The sequence below is a fragment of the Lycium ferocissimum genome, chromosome 5, assembly GCF_029784015.1.
Source record: "Lycium ferocissimum isolate CSIRO_LF1 chromosome 5, AGI_CSIRO_Lferr_CH_V1, whole genome shotgun sequence".
Lineage (NCBI taxonomy): Eukaryota > Viridiplantae > Streptophyta > Magnoliopsida > Solanales > Solanaceae > Lycium > Lycium ferocissimum.
Genome location: NC_081346.1, coordinates 20,382,050 through 20,395,236, shown reverse-complemented (window position 1 = coordinate 20,395,236; position 13,187 = coordinate 20,382,050). Strand labels below are relative to the sequence as shown.

The 13,187-nt window shown below is 34.0% G+C and overlaps 1 pseudogene; it reads left to right on the top strand.

The window, feature by feature from the left end:
- Positions 1-541: 541 nt before the first annotated feature.
- Positions 542-3,292, top strand: LOC132058287 (GDSL esterase/lipase At4g10955-like; annotated as a pseudogene).
- Positions 3,293-13,187: the final 9,895 nt, after the last annotated feature.

Genomic DNA, 13,187 nt, shown 5'->3' with positions numbered 1-13,187 from the left:
ATCATTTTCTCTTTCGTCGCTTACCAAACCGTGGACTTGGTATAACCACACAAATATTACTACTTATACTTGAGATAAGAAATTCAAGCTTTGCGTGCCCACTCTTTTCTCCTCTATCCTTTTCTCCATTACTAGTAGCTTCTGCACGTCTTCTCTCAAAGAGATCAATGGGTCGGTACAATTTGTTTTTGCTTTCAACTACTTGATATATAGTTAACCCTAATGTCGCCATTAAACATTGTTTTTTTAATTTGTCTGTATGTTTTTGTGTTGGAGCCTTAGATATAATGGTTTACCGGTTTCTTTTTTTTTCCCATAAAGATTTATAAAATTAATAATAAGATCAACTGATCTTGAATTTGTTAAATGTTTGATAGAGACACATATCGAAATATTTAACAAACTGTGTTCATTTTTAACATGAACTCACATTTGATTGTAGTTAATTTCCGATCTAGGAACTCATTTTTGCCATGTTTGGTGTTCTTTCGATCGCTTATTTTGTTTCTCTTCCATCGACAAACTTAGAGGATCAAACCATGGACTTGGTAATGATCCCAATTAAATATTACTACCACTATACTTGAGATAAGAAATTGGAGCTTTGCGTGCCCACTCTTTTCTCCTCTATTTCCTTTTCTCCATTACTAGTAGCTTCTGCACGTCTTCTCTCAAAGAGATCAATGGGTGGGTACAATTTGTTTGTGCTTTCAACTACTCGATAGATCTGCTTGCTGCTGAGATGTATTCTTTAAACTTGGTTCTTATTTAACATTATTTTCTTGGGTTTAATTTGTTTGCGTGTTTTAATTTCAACTGATTATTGTTTCATTTGTTCGAATTATTGATACACTCCTAGTACGTACCTATCCCACTTATAATTGATAAACGCAAATTGATATTGTAATGTCTGTGTGGACAACTAAACATACACATTTCATGAAATTTATTTCTTGTTACAGTCTCTGAAACGTACATTTTACGTGCTTTTGCTTTTTCTTTCAGTTCATGACACAGTTCTAATAAGGAGAAGGACAAATTTGATGATGGTCTCCGAAAGAGAGATATTCAGCCTATCTGGACCACTATACCTCACTGCTATTGATTGGTAAGCTCATTTCCAAGTGAAGAGCAGCTCATTTGTCTTTCAATCTTCATTTGTGGGCATTGATATAGTTGTTTAGAGAGATCTGAGTAGCTTCAAAGGAGATGTGTTAGAGATGTTAGTCTGAGAGAGATTCTTTATGATCTTAAAAAAAAAACTACAATATCTTTGCATTTAGAGAGATCTAATGATCTCTTTCTTTGTAACGACTTCTAAAGGGTGGATTTGACTTGTGTGTAGCTTTAGACATGACCTAAATTATATTACGCACAATAATTTCAAAATATTATATAACATAGCTAAAATTGTAAAATGGATAACAAGTAGATTGAAAAGTTGCATCAAATGTTTTCTCTTATATTCCTCATCTTCTCACAATCGTGAAAAAAGTGAATATTCCATCACAACTTATCATAAATTAAGAGAACAAATAGTAAAGAGCTAGAGAACCAAAATCATTGAAAGTCAAAGAATCACAATCTGCCATGATTTTTCATCCATGGTATTCTTTATCAGACCCAAATTATATATATTCATGGTATTCTTCAAAATGGTAGTGTTAACTCACATATATAAGAAATTACGAGTTAAAATTATTTTATATATATAAAAGTCAAAAGAGTTGTGGAAGAAATCAGGTTGGGTTTGTGGAAGAAAGCGTTATTTTTCGTGTGTTTATTAATTTAAAAGACACAATTTTTTATGTTTTAAGACTTCCTCGTAGATAGAAATCGGACTTCTTAAGACCAATAAGTGGTCAAAAAAACAAAAAAAAAATGCACTTAATGAAGGTCGAATCGGAGATCGAGAATCATTTAGATTCGCCTTCATAAGTGCAAATAAATATTAATGAGGCCTTGTGAACCAAGTTTTGAATTACATTAGCTCAATGTCCATTTCATTAGAATGGTTTTTGGCCACTATGTTATGCTATTTAGGCTCTACTTGTCAAGGTTTGGGCATCCAATTGAAGCTAGGGTATTCTCTATTAGTTGAGAGATTAGACTATTGTCTTTTTACTTGACTTGGAGCAATACTTGTCACCTGAGCGAGCTTTTAGAGTCGAGATAGACCTAAAGTCTTTTTTCTTAGCACAAATTTTTATGGTATAGTCAAGCACATAACAGGTCATTTAGAGTTACATACTAATAGACTTCAAATTATTGAATCAAGTTTGCATGTTTCACAGGAGAAATACTGATCATCGGAGGTGTGTAGCAGCGAGCTTAGTACAGAGTGTGTACATTCTTGAACGTGACCGCCAGCAAAATCGCAAAGGTCCTAATGCCCTTGCTCCACCTTGGTGGGAATTCTTCCATTTTCGTTTAATCCAAATCTTGGTGGACACTGAAGACCAATCTTACTTCGGCGCCATTTATGAATACAAATATCCAAACTCCCATTTCCACTACAAAACAATGGATCACATTCAAAATCAGAATCAGAATCCACCAAAGTATGTGATTGCCTTTCGAGGCACAATCCCCAAAAAAGGTAACAGATCGCAGGACTTCAAATTGGATCTCAAAATCATGCACAACAATCTTCACAATAGCTCCCGTTTCCACCGTGGCTTGCAAGTTGTACAAAACATCGTTCAGAATCACGGGGTCTCAGATATTTGGCTAGCTGGGCATTCCTTGGGCTCTTCAATTGCACTACTAATCGGAAGAGATATGGTTAAATTGGGAATTCATCTTGAAACATATCTTTTCAACCCACCATTCACATCACTTCCAATAGAGACATTCATAAAAAACGAGAAACTGAAGCATGGAATCCGCTTTGCTCATAGTGTGTGCTCACTGCGGACTGTTCTATTGCTTTGTCAATAACAGAGCCAAAGTCTCAACAAAGTCATGACACGTTTATGTTGTTATCTACGTGGGTTCCTTACTTATTTTTAAATTCATCGGATCTATTTGCGCGGAATACGTTGGATATTTCGAGCATAGGGAAAAGATAGTTGCGATAGGGGCGATATCGGACGAATTGCCACGTAATTCAATAAGAAGTCTAATTGCGAATGCAAGAGGAAAGGATCAATCGGAACCATCACATTTACTTCCTTCTGCGTTTGTTACTATTAATTTGAGCCATTCTCCAGATTTGAAGAGAGCTCATGGAATCCTCCAATGGTGGAAACCGGATTTACAATGCAACTGTAAACTCTACCAGTTTCGGTAGGAGACTTTACCGGTTTCGGTAGGACTTTTGGTATGTGATTGAAATTAATAGTCTTTGAATTTAGAAAGATGTCCTGCACGAAATGTACAGTAGCTCTGACAAATGGACTATTTAATTAAATTACGTTGGAGGGAAGGCCTCATATCCGTATTTGCTACTTATTTTGTATAGGGTTAGCGATCAAGATTTTTTGTCATAACTCATGGGATGAAACTGAATTTTATTGCAGTTAGATTTCTTTTCTAATTCCATTTTGATCATATAATTATCTCTTTAACTTATATGAAACATTGAAGTCAACTACCAGAATGAGCTGAGTCAAAGAGGGACGGCTATACCAATTCAAGCACAGCAAAAGTATTGTTATTTCTACCTTTTTTTTTGCGAAAGTGGATTTTTTCTCATTTTTATGCTTGGAAATTCAGTTTTATGATTGATTTTTTTTTTCCAAGCAGTTTAAGTTTTCCGATCAACCAGTCCCTTATTTTAGGGACATTTGGATTAGGTAGGCCCAAGTCGAGAGACAACGTCTATCACATCAAATCGGTGTTATCCCGATAGGGAGAGCGGAACGAGAAGAGAGCCTGACAATAATATCACTGCTGCTAAAAAAGTTTTTCTTGGGCCTAACAATAATATTAGTGAATAGAATGTATAAATTTTCTTGAAGAACTGTTACTACTTGAAAATAACTAGAAGAACTTGAGGCAAAATTTTAAGGCCTGAGTAGGAAGGAGAATCCAACCACTTTACCAGTAAAATATTACTAGTAAAATTTCAGTCCTTAGCGTTTTGCTATAAAAATTTGGATAGTGGGGATCACTAAATGGTAAAAATGGGTGAGTTTATATTAAATAAGGATTTAACTTATAAAAATATGTCACGTCAGCAAAAATTGACTAAAATAAGTTAAATGAATTTTGTGTTACAAAGATAAAAGTTGAGTGACTTTCCAGTTACAAAACAAAATTAAGTGACTTTTGTATTACAATGACGATAGTTGAGTGACCTTATGAAAAATCAACTTAGCTTTTCTTCGAAATTTCAAGAAGGTGAAAATTGACCCTCAAAATTAAGATTATAGCACTCTTTATAAGTGATAAAATTAGTATAGTTTACTTCTTTTATCTTATTGGAGTCTATTTACCATATTTTAACTCTCAAAAGAGTGATTTAAATATTATTGGAATTTAAAGTACTTTACGCGACAATTGGCACCACCTCTGAGTTATCGTTACTAACGTCCCGAGGAGGGCCCGGCTAAGTAATGTTGCTTGTACCCATTTCAGGAAGTTTTACAAAAATAATCTTTGCGCTACACAATTAAAAAAAAAATGTTTATTCAATTGTTTACGAGTTTTGTTGGACAGTCAAAATTTCGTACTATTAAATTGGTTATGTTTTTGTCGAATGGGCAAATCTAACCCGTATTATTAAATTATTCACAAGTTTAACTACACGGCCACAATTTGATACTCTGTTCATTCAACTTATTTTATTAAAATTTTAGATTATTCACAAATTCTGCCAAAGGGAAGATCCTGCCATTTTTGTAGCGCTGTAGGCTACTCCAGAGGCGGCACCAATGACCAATAGAAAGACTACTTACCAATTTACGAAAAGATAATTTTGAGATCAATTGGTGTTTAGGGCAGTTCGGTGCACAAAGCGTCCATGTTAGCGAGGTGGGGAATGGCACCACCCTAAAAGGTGTGATGTAGACAATAATTTACCCTAATGCAAAGCATTAGTGATCGCCTTCCCGCTCGAACACGCACCTATAAATAAAGAGGTGTTTAGTTCAACGAAATTGAAAATACTCTAATATTACCTTATGAATTGTGATATGAAAATACTGACAAAATATAGGCTCATTTTCATCAATGCATAGTTAAAGAGAGGATAAATGACCAATAAGTTTCTCCTAAATCTATTTGAAAAATAAAAGAAAGCTAATTTTTAATGACCTTAATTGAACTTTTTATATAATTATGAATACTTGACACTATGTTAATTAAAAAAATCCTAAATTCAAAAATGCGATAAGATTTTAGGGCTTAGTAATAAGATAATTATTATTAAGTCAAACTTAATAAAGTTATGTCTTCCTCGAATCCCCGGTAATAATACTATTACATAGTTATATAATAAATAATTTATTGTTGTAATACATTATAAAAATCCATATCAATCATTAAAAATAAAAATGGGAAAGAATTTTCTTCGTTAGAGAAGGCCGATTATTGGCTAGGATGGAAGAGAGAAGAAGGGTTTAGAATGGGGAAATGATTTCTAATTCTCTTATGTTAACGCGGGGAGAAAATTTGCTTTTAGGGCTTTTTGTGGGGAGGATTTAATCAGAAGAGGTGTGGGGACATAAGATTTTAAAGAAAAGTATTGGGCTTATTGTAATTGTAAAGAGGACGTCAAGCTCCACAAAAATATGAGGCAACACATGTTCGATCTCAGATCGTGCTCAAGCGTAAGGGTACAGCGACTAATTGTACCAATACGGTAGATATATCTTGGGGGTCCTTTTAAATATATATACTCTTTTCAACGTATATATACATATATATACAAAGCTTTTCCCGAGGTTTACGGTGGCACGTGACCCCCCTTCTAATAGGATAGGTCCGCCTCTGGGCTACTCCTGTCCATGCATTTAGTAAACATTAAAGCTGCGAGACAAGGGGACATAGTGCTAGCCATGGAATACCTACATAGAACTCTACAGCAACTAAGGAAGAATCCACAATTCCACTATCATCCTAGGTGTGTTAAACTGGGAATTATTCACATATGTTCTGCGGATGACTTGTTAATGAGCAGCAGGGCTGATGCAACTTCAATACACCTTTTGTTCAACACTTTTCAGTATTTCTCAGAAGTATCAGGGTTGCGGGCCAATATGGAGAAGAGTTCTCTTTATATTGTTGGAGCGGAGAATGATTTCAAAGAACAGATGTTTGATTTACATCTTAGTCTAGGTGAACTGCCTTTTAAATATTTGGGAGTGCCTCCCTCCACTAAGAAACTATCAGTCCATCAGTGTCTACCCCTAGTTGAAAGGATGATCTCAAGAGTCAAATGCTGGTCCTCAAAACTCCTTTCCCTACGGTGGCATTTCTGCAGTTGGTAAAGAGTGTCCTCTTTGAGATGCAAACATACTGGGCACAAATCTTCCTTTTGCCTAAGAAGATCATTTCCATGGTAACCACTGTGTGCAGAACATTCCTATGGACAGGCAGTAACAACCTCTCTAGAAAAGCTTTTGTAGCATGGGAGAAAATTTGCAAACCAAAGACGGCAGGGGGATTGAATGTACTTGATATTTTAACATGGAATAAGGCTGCAATTTGTAAGCTACTGGGTCGTGGAACAAAAGAAGGATAAAGTCTAGGTGGTTTGGATTCATACCTTCTACATAAAAGTAAATGACCTTAGTACCATGGCCACTCCTAAGCAGGCCTGTTGGCTAGTAAAAAAAGTTTTTGATGGAAGAAGCTGGATACCAAAAGTAAATGATTTACACTCGGGGTTGCAAACTATGACTGTTAACAACCAATACAATATAAAGAAAGGCTATTGTTCAATGGTGCCTCAATACCAAAAAGTTGACTGGGGCAAGCTGGTACTGTTGAAAGGCATAATTCCAAGGCACCACTTCATTTTGTGGATGGCACTGCAAAGGAAATTGTCAACTATTGATAGAGTAATTAAGTGGGGCATCACAATACAAACTGAATGTGTACTGTGTGATACCCTGCTGGAGGAAACTTTTGATCATCTATTTTTTGCTTGTCCATATTCTCAACATGGTGGTTGCTATGCTAACCTGGCCTGGAGTTCAGAGATCAATAGGGGATTGTAATCAGGAAGTGAACTGGCCAGAGAACTAGTCATAGTCGACCAAGAGCATACATAATGGGATTCTATTTTGCTGCTGTGGTATATCACATATGGGCTAAAAGGAATGGAAGTAGATTCTCCAACAAACAATCAAGCCTGAAGAGATTGAAAGACATTACTATTCAACTGCATATTAAAGGACAAAATCATGGCAAGTGGCACTACTAAACAACTGCCCAAAATCGATGGATAAAAAACCAACGCACTGCGTCGGTTTAAAAAACCAACGGACAACCGACTTCCTGCGTCGGTTTTTTACATTTCTAATTTTTTTTAATTATTTTAATTAGAAAACCGACGGACGACGTCAGTTTTTTTGGCAGAATTTTAAAAATATATATCCGCAAAAAAAAAACCGACGTCCCACGTCGTTTTTATTAAAAAATAATAATAATAATAATAAATATAAAATCGACGGACGACGTCGGTTTTATTTTTAAAAATATTTTAAATAATATGCAATTCAATTTGTTTTTTTAAAAAATAATAAACAATTTTTTTTTTGGAAACCGACGGACAGGGTCGGTTTCCTATTTTTTTTTAAAAAAAATTTGGGTCAAATCTGGTCAAACGTGCGGGAAAAATCGACGGACGGGGGTCGGTTTGTCATTCGGGTTTTCTTTAAAAACATTCCGCATGTGTTTTCATACCCATTTCTTCTCCTCTTCCCCAATTAAACTCCCATTCCCCTCAAACCCCTAGCTACCCACCGCCCCCCTCCCTCCGCCCGGTGCCGCCGCCCCGTCCCCACCAACCCCGAACCCGTTTTGAAGTTAATTAATTGAGGTTAGTTTCTCTTAAATTAGGGCTTTTAAAATTCTTTCAATTTTAGTTTTATTTGTAGATTTTAGGCCTAATGCTAATATATTTAGCTTTGTTAAACATCTTTTGCAATGTTATTAATGTTGAATTTGTGAAAAAAATGTAAACTTTATTTGACTAGTTTAGTTGTCATTTTTTTTTTTTTTTTTGAGTGGAGATTGTGCTATATTTCATGTTCTTTGTCAATGTATTTGTTTTAGCTTAGTTATCATTCTTTGTAATATTATTGACGTTGAATATGTGCAAAAATGTATACTTTAATTATTTGACTAGTTTTTTTTTTTGGATTGTGCTTTTGTTAGAATTCCATAAGTTATTAGAATTGTTATTGATCATTCCAAATTAGAATTGGTTGAGATTGTGCTTTTCAAAGTTAGAATTGTTAAGTTATAGTATTTCTATAACCTCAATACTAAAATGTAGATTTTATTTCTCTAGATTTACTTTTCAATTTTTAGAATTGGTTGGAATTGTGATTTTCAAAGTTAGAATTATTAAGTTATGTTAGAATTATTAAGTTATAATCTATATATATAATAAAAGAGAGACTTAGGCCGGTGATGTGGCACTCTCTAAAGCTTCTAATTGCTATTTATCTTTTTTCTCATTTTTTTTTAGTTTTCTCAATTTTCTCACTCACAAAAATTACTCTTTTAAAATATTGGTGCCTTTTCGGATTCAAAACCGTTTATCTCTCAGAAACTTATGGTGCCTTTTCACTATCCAAAAGGTGAGGTACATTAATGGTCTATTAGATCAAACTTTATCTTTTGTTGTCACACACGTACCGTTTGGATTTCGTCTCTCTTTCTTGCTTCTTTTTCATTTTCTCTTATTCAATCATTAATTTTTGTTTTAATGACAGACTACACTCATCTTATGGTTCCATCCAATTGTCAATTTCAGTTTCACCATTACATTGAATGTTATATAGAGGAAGTAAATAAAGGTATATATAATGCCCTCTCCTCACCGAAAAAGTAAGTGAAAATGGAATAGTACACGTTCTCTCATGTTCCCAGTTAGAATTATGGAGAGATCTCTTTGTTGTTATAAATTTTGAAAAATGGTCACACGTACCCGGCCATAGGAGATACCAAAATTACACTCAACAGAATGAGATTTGACGACAGCTTTAACACCAAAAAAGTTATGACATGGCTACGAAGGTGGCAGAAATGATGGCGGCGAAGGGAGAAGCGTGAAGATGCGGCAACGCTCAAATACATTTGGGTATGTGCTTAGTATTATTACATATAAATCATAATATAATTTTACAAATGATAAACAAATCGAAGTCTCACAAAATTTTCATTATCCATAAGCTGATCATATTATACTCTCTTTTTCCTTTCCGTTGAACTTTGAGTCGTGATGCCTTTATTTTATAATTAGTGTGTTTTATATGCAAGAAACTGGTGAAAAATTGTAGATGATTTTTTTAGATATTGGTGTAATAGAAGTGGCGTTTTATATTATGTGCGATTTTTCAAGGAAAATTAATTTTGCTAACGTTTAGTGGTTGCTAGAGCAATGGTTTTAGTTGCTCGATATATGTGCCAAGTTTAGAGGAGAAAGAAGAAAGAAGTTGAAAACAAAATTACGAAGAAAAACAAGGCAACTAGAAAAGAACAACAAAAGATAATAAATGAACAACAATATTAAAAAAAAAAAAATTGCTAGCTACAGATGATAGTTAGGGTCAGGATGAAAAAAGAAATATACTTATTTTCAAGTCCTATGAAGGTCCAATAGTGTACAAGTTGGAAATCTGCTTAATGAAGTTGTAGTAGCCTTTGTTTTTTAGTTTTCACACACCTTTTTACTTTCCGTGACATGTTAAAATAGGAAAAAGTTGTTAAAGTACTAATTTTCAACTATCTTTTAAGTGAAGAAATCAAATATTTACACCTACTTGTACACATAAAAATAAAAAAGGTAATTGCCTAAGAAAACAAAATGTGTTTATAAAATAAAGATGGAGTTCCAAACGCTATGTAAGAAAATTTAAGCAATATTATTTCTTTTTTCAAAACAATAAAACATCGATAATAAATTCACAACTAGAGATCTCAAAATGAGATTTCTTAAAAAAATATTTAAACACATAAAAGCCGTACATTTTTTAAGAAAATGGAGAGTTAAATAAAGCATATGTAAATCAAAATTTTGTTATTCTTAATATCCAAAATTCCATCTAAAAATCATTTCAAGAAAAAATATTTTATAATCGCGCGAGCGCGTGCAAATCTACTAGTATTTCTATAACCTCAAAACTAAAATGTAGACTTTATTTGACTAGATTTACTTTTCAATTTTAGAATTAAAGTTAGAATCCATAAGTTATTAAAGTTAGAATTGTTATTGAGAATTCAAAGTTAGAATTGGTTGGGATTGTGCTTTTCAAAATTATATTAAAGTTAGAATTTATAAATTATTAAAGTTAGAATTGTTATTGAGAATTCAAAGTTACAAGTGGTTGGGATTGTGTTTCCTTGAGTTATATTTTAAGTTAGAATTCTTAAGTTATAATATATTTCTATAACCTCAATAATTTGTGGGTATATTTTTTTAGATGGATCGTATGTGGATGTATAATATGAATAATAGTAATCGTGTGGGTGTAATGATGAATTTGTTGAAGGTGTTGATGGGTTTATCACACATGTACGATGACACTTCACACTAGTAAAGCTTTCAACTTTAAAACATGGCCACAAAATTCATGGTTTGATTGTCATCGTCAATTCTTGCCTATGGATCACCAATTAGGAAAATGAAACAAGCATTTAGAACTAGTTTGGATTTAATAATGGACTTATGTTAAAACTAGTTAATGGTACTTTTGGTTGGACATTTAAATATTTACGAACTTTGAAGGTCTATTTAGATCATTTTATGTGTTTAGATAGTGTTTGATGTGTTTTATTATTACTTAGGGTGATTTTATCTGTTGTAGCTCTTTTAGAATTAATTTGGAGCATTTTAATACTAGTTTTGAGCAGCTTTTGGTACTGGTTTCTGTGCAGGTGTTGTTGATATCCAATTTTGTCCCTCCTTTATTTCAATTTATTTCCTGGAGCTTTTAAATTTATTAACAGCAAAGTATTTTACTTTCACTACTATTTCTACTATTATTGATATCGTTACTTTCATCTTCACTATTATGCATATCAACATTATCATTGTTGGCACACTACAATTTTTAAATGGTTCGTCATCGTTTCATTTTAGGGATTTGTACCGTTAAAATAATTTTACTTTATTAAATCCTTACTTTCTATATATATATATATATATATATATATATATATATATATATTAATTACTATTAATTATGCCGGTTATTAAGTTAAAAGCGAAGAATAATTAAATAGAGGAGAAAGGATCAATATGTTTGGATCAACATTTGAGCCCGAATCAGTCCACTGCCAGTTCCACTCGGTAATTCACTAACCAGCCCACATTACCCACTTAACAGATCAGCCCACTTCATCCAAACCGACCCAACCCGACCCACTTATCATTTTCATCATCTACCCTAATCAACAAAAGAAACAGACGCCGCCCTTTCTCTTTCTCTTCCATCTCTTTCACCTACTCTCTCTCTCTCTATCTCTCCCTCGCTCCTTCCTCTCTCTCTCGACGAAAGCGGTAAAACTGTAAAAAACTTTCCACCCTCACAGGCTTTGCATGGCTAATTCGGGAAGGGTAATTAATGTCCGTCAGAGGGGTCAATACGCAGAGGCGTTTCACCCTTTTCTGGTTTTTGTCTCAATCTGAAGCTTTAATGGCTTCTTGTCCGTTGTAAGATCGAATCTCATCTTATCAGCTTTTTTTTATTTCTTCGGGTACAAGTTTTAATGGAGCTTTGTCTCCTTCTTCTGTTGTTTCTGATCGGGTCAGAACAAGCCCTAACGTTCTGATTTTGAAACGATTTCAAATTCGAATCCCGCTCAAATCGAAAACCCTAGTTTTTACACCTATAAATACATCCTTAAGTCATAGCCGAGGGAGGCGGAAAAAAAAAAAGGAGGAGGGATTCCTACTCTCTTTTATCAGATTCGATTCTTCAAAAAAAAAAAAAGGGGATTGGATGCGTGAACATTTTCTGTCACAGAGTCTCGAGTTTTTTTTATCTGGTCTTGAACTTTAAAAAAATCAGAAAAACACTTCTTGTTGAAATTTGAGAATTATGACGAAAGATTAAATTCTTGACGATTCATTAACTTCCTTCGCTGTTCGGCAAAAACATTTCGATTACGACAGAAATACTTTAATTTTGACTCGAGTGCCGAATATGTCAATACGAGAGTAGATTCGAGGCTCGACGCTCTTGTTCACTGCACCATCAACAGGTAAAATCCGATGCAATTTTGATTTATCATCATTATGGAAATATGTTAGCATAAGAAAAATCGTTTTTTTTATGTCTTGCTGTTGCAATTTGTGATTCGGAAATATGTTCGCATTTCTCATCCCGTTAGTTGTTGTGACTAACGAACAGTAAATAGACATTAAGGTTCACGTCTTAGCTTTTTGCCGTTTGTTGATATCTGGAATATATCTTATGATTAAATCATGATAGCTCCATTTTGATTATACATTCTGGACCATCTTTGTTGTGTTGCTGCTGTTGACTATCTACCTGTTGGACAAAAGCACGAATCAAAGCTTAGTCCCTTATATTATGATGGGTATTTGATAGAAGCGAGAATTTTGGTGCAGATTACATTTTAGTTTCGGCTGGTTGTTGTTGTTTTTAGCTGGTTTAGTTTATCTCTTGTGCTAAAACTGTTCAGCCTATTATAGAAACATAATGCCCTTTTAGGTGTTCGATGAGTTCTGGAATCGCTGGTGTACTCTAGCTATTTCGCTGTTATACTTTGGGAATGGAACCGTTGTTGCATTTTAGCCACTTTTCTGCTTCGCATATAGTCATGAACTGCTGTAACTACAGCCGCTTCGAAAAGAATTTCTTCCGGGTCTTATAGTTTGTTAAAAGTCAATCTCCGAACATGTTTAAACATAAGCGAAAGACGAAATTATTTCAATAGCGATAAGTCCTTAGCTAAGCTCAGTCGGAAGTTTCATTAGTTCTGATGTTTGGGTTAAAAATTTTTGGGGACAGATATTCCCCCAGCTGCAAAAATGCTTGTTG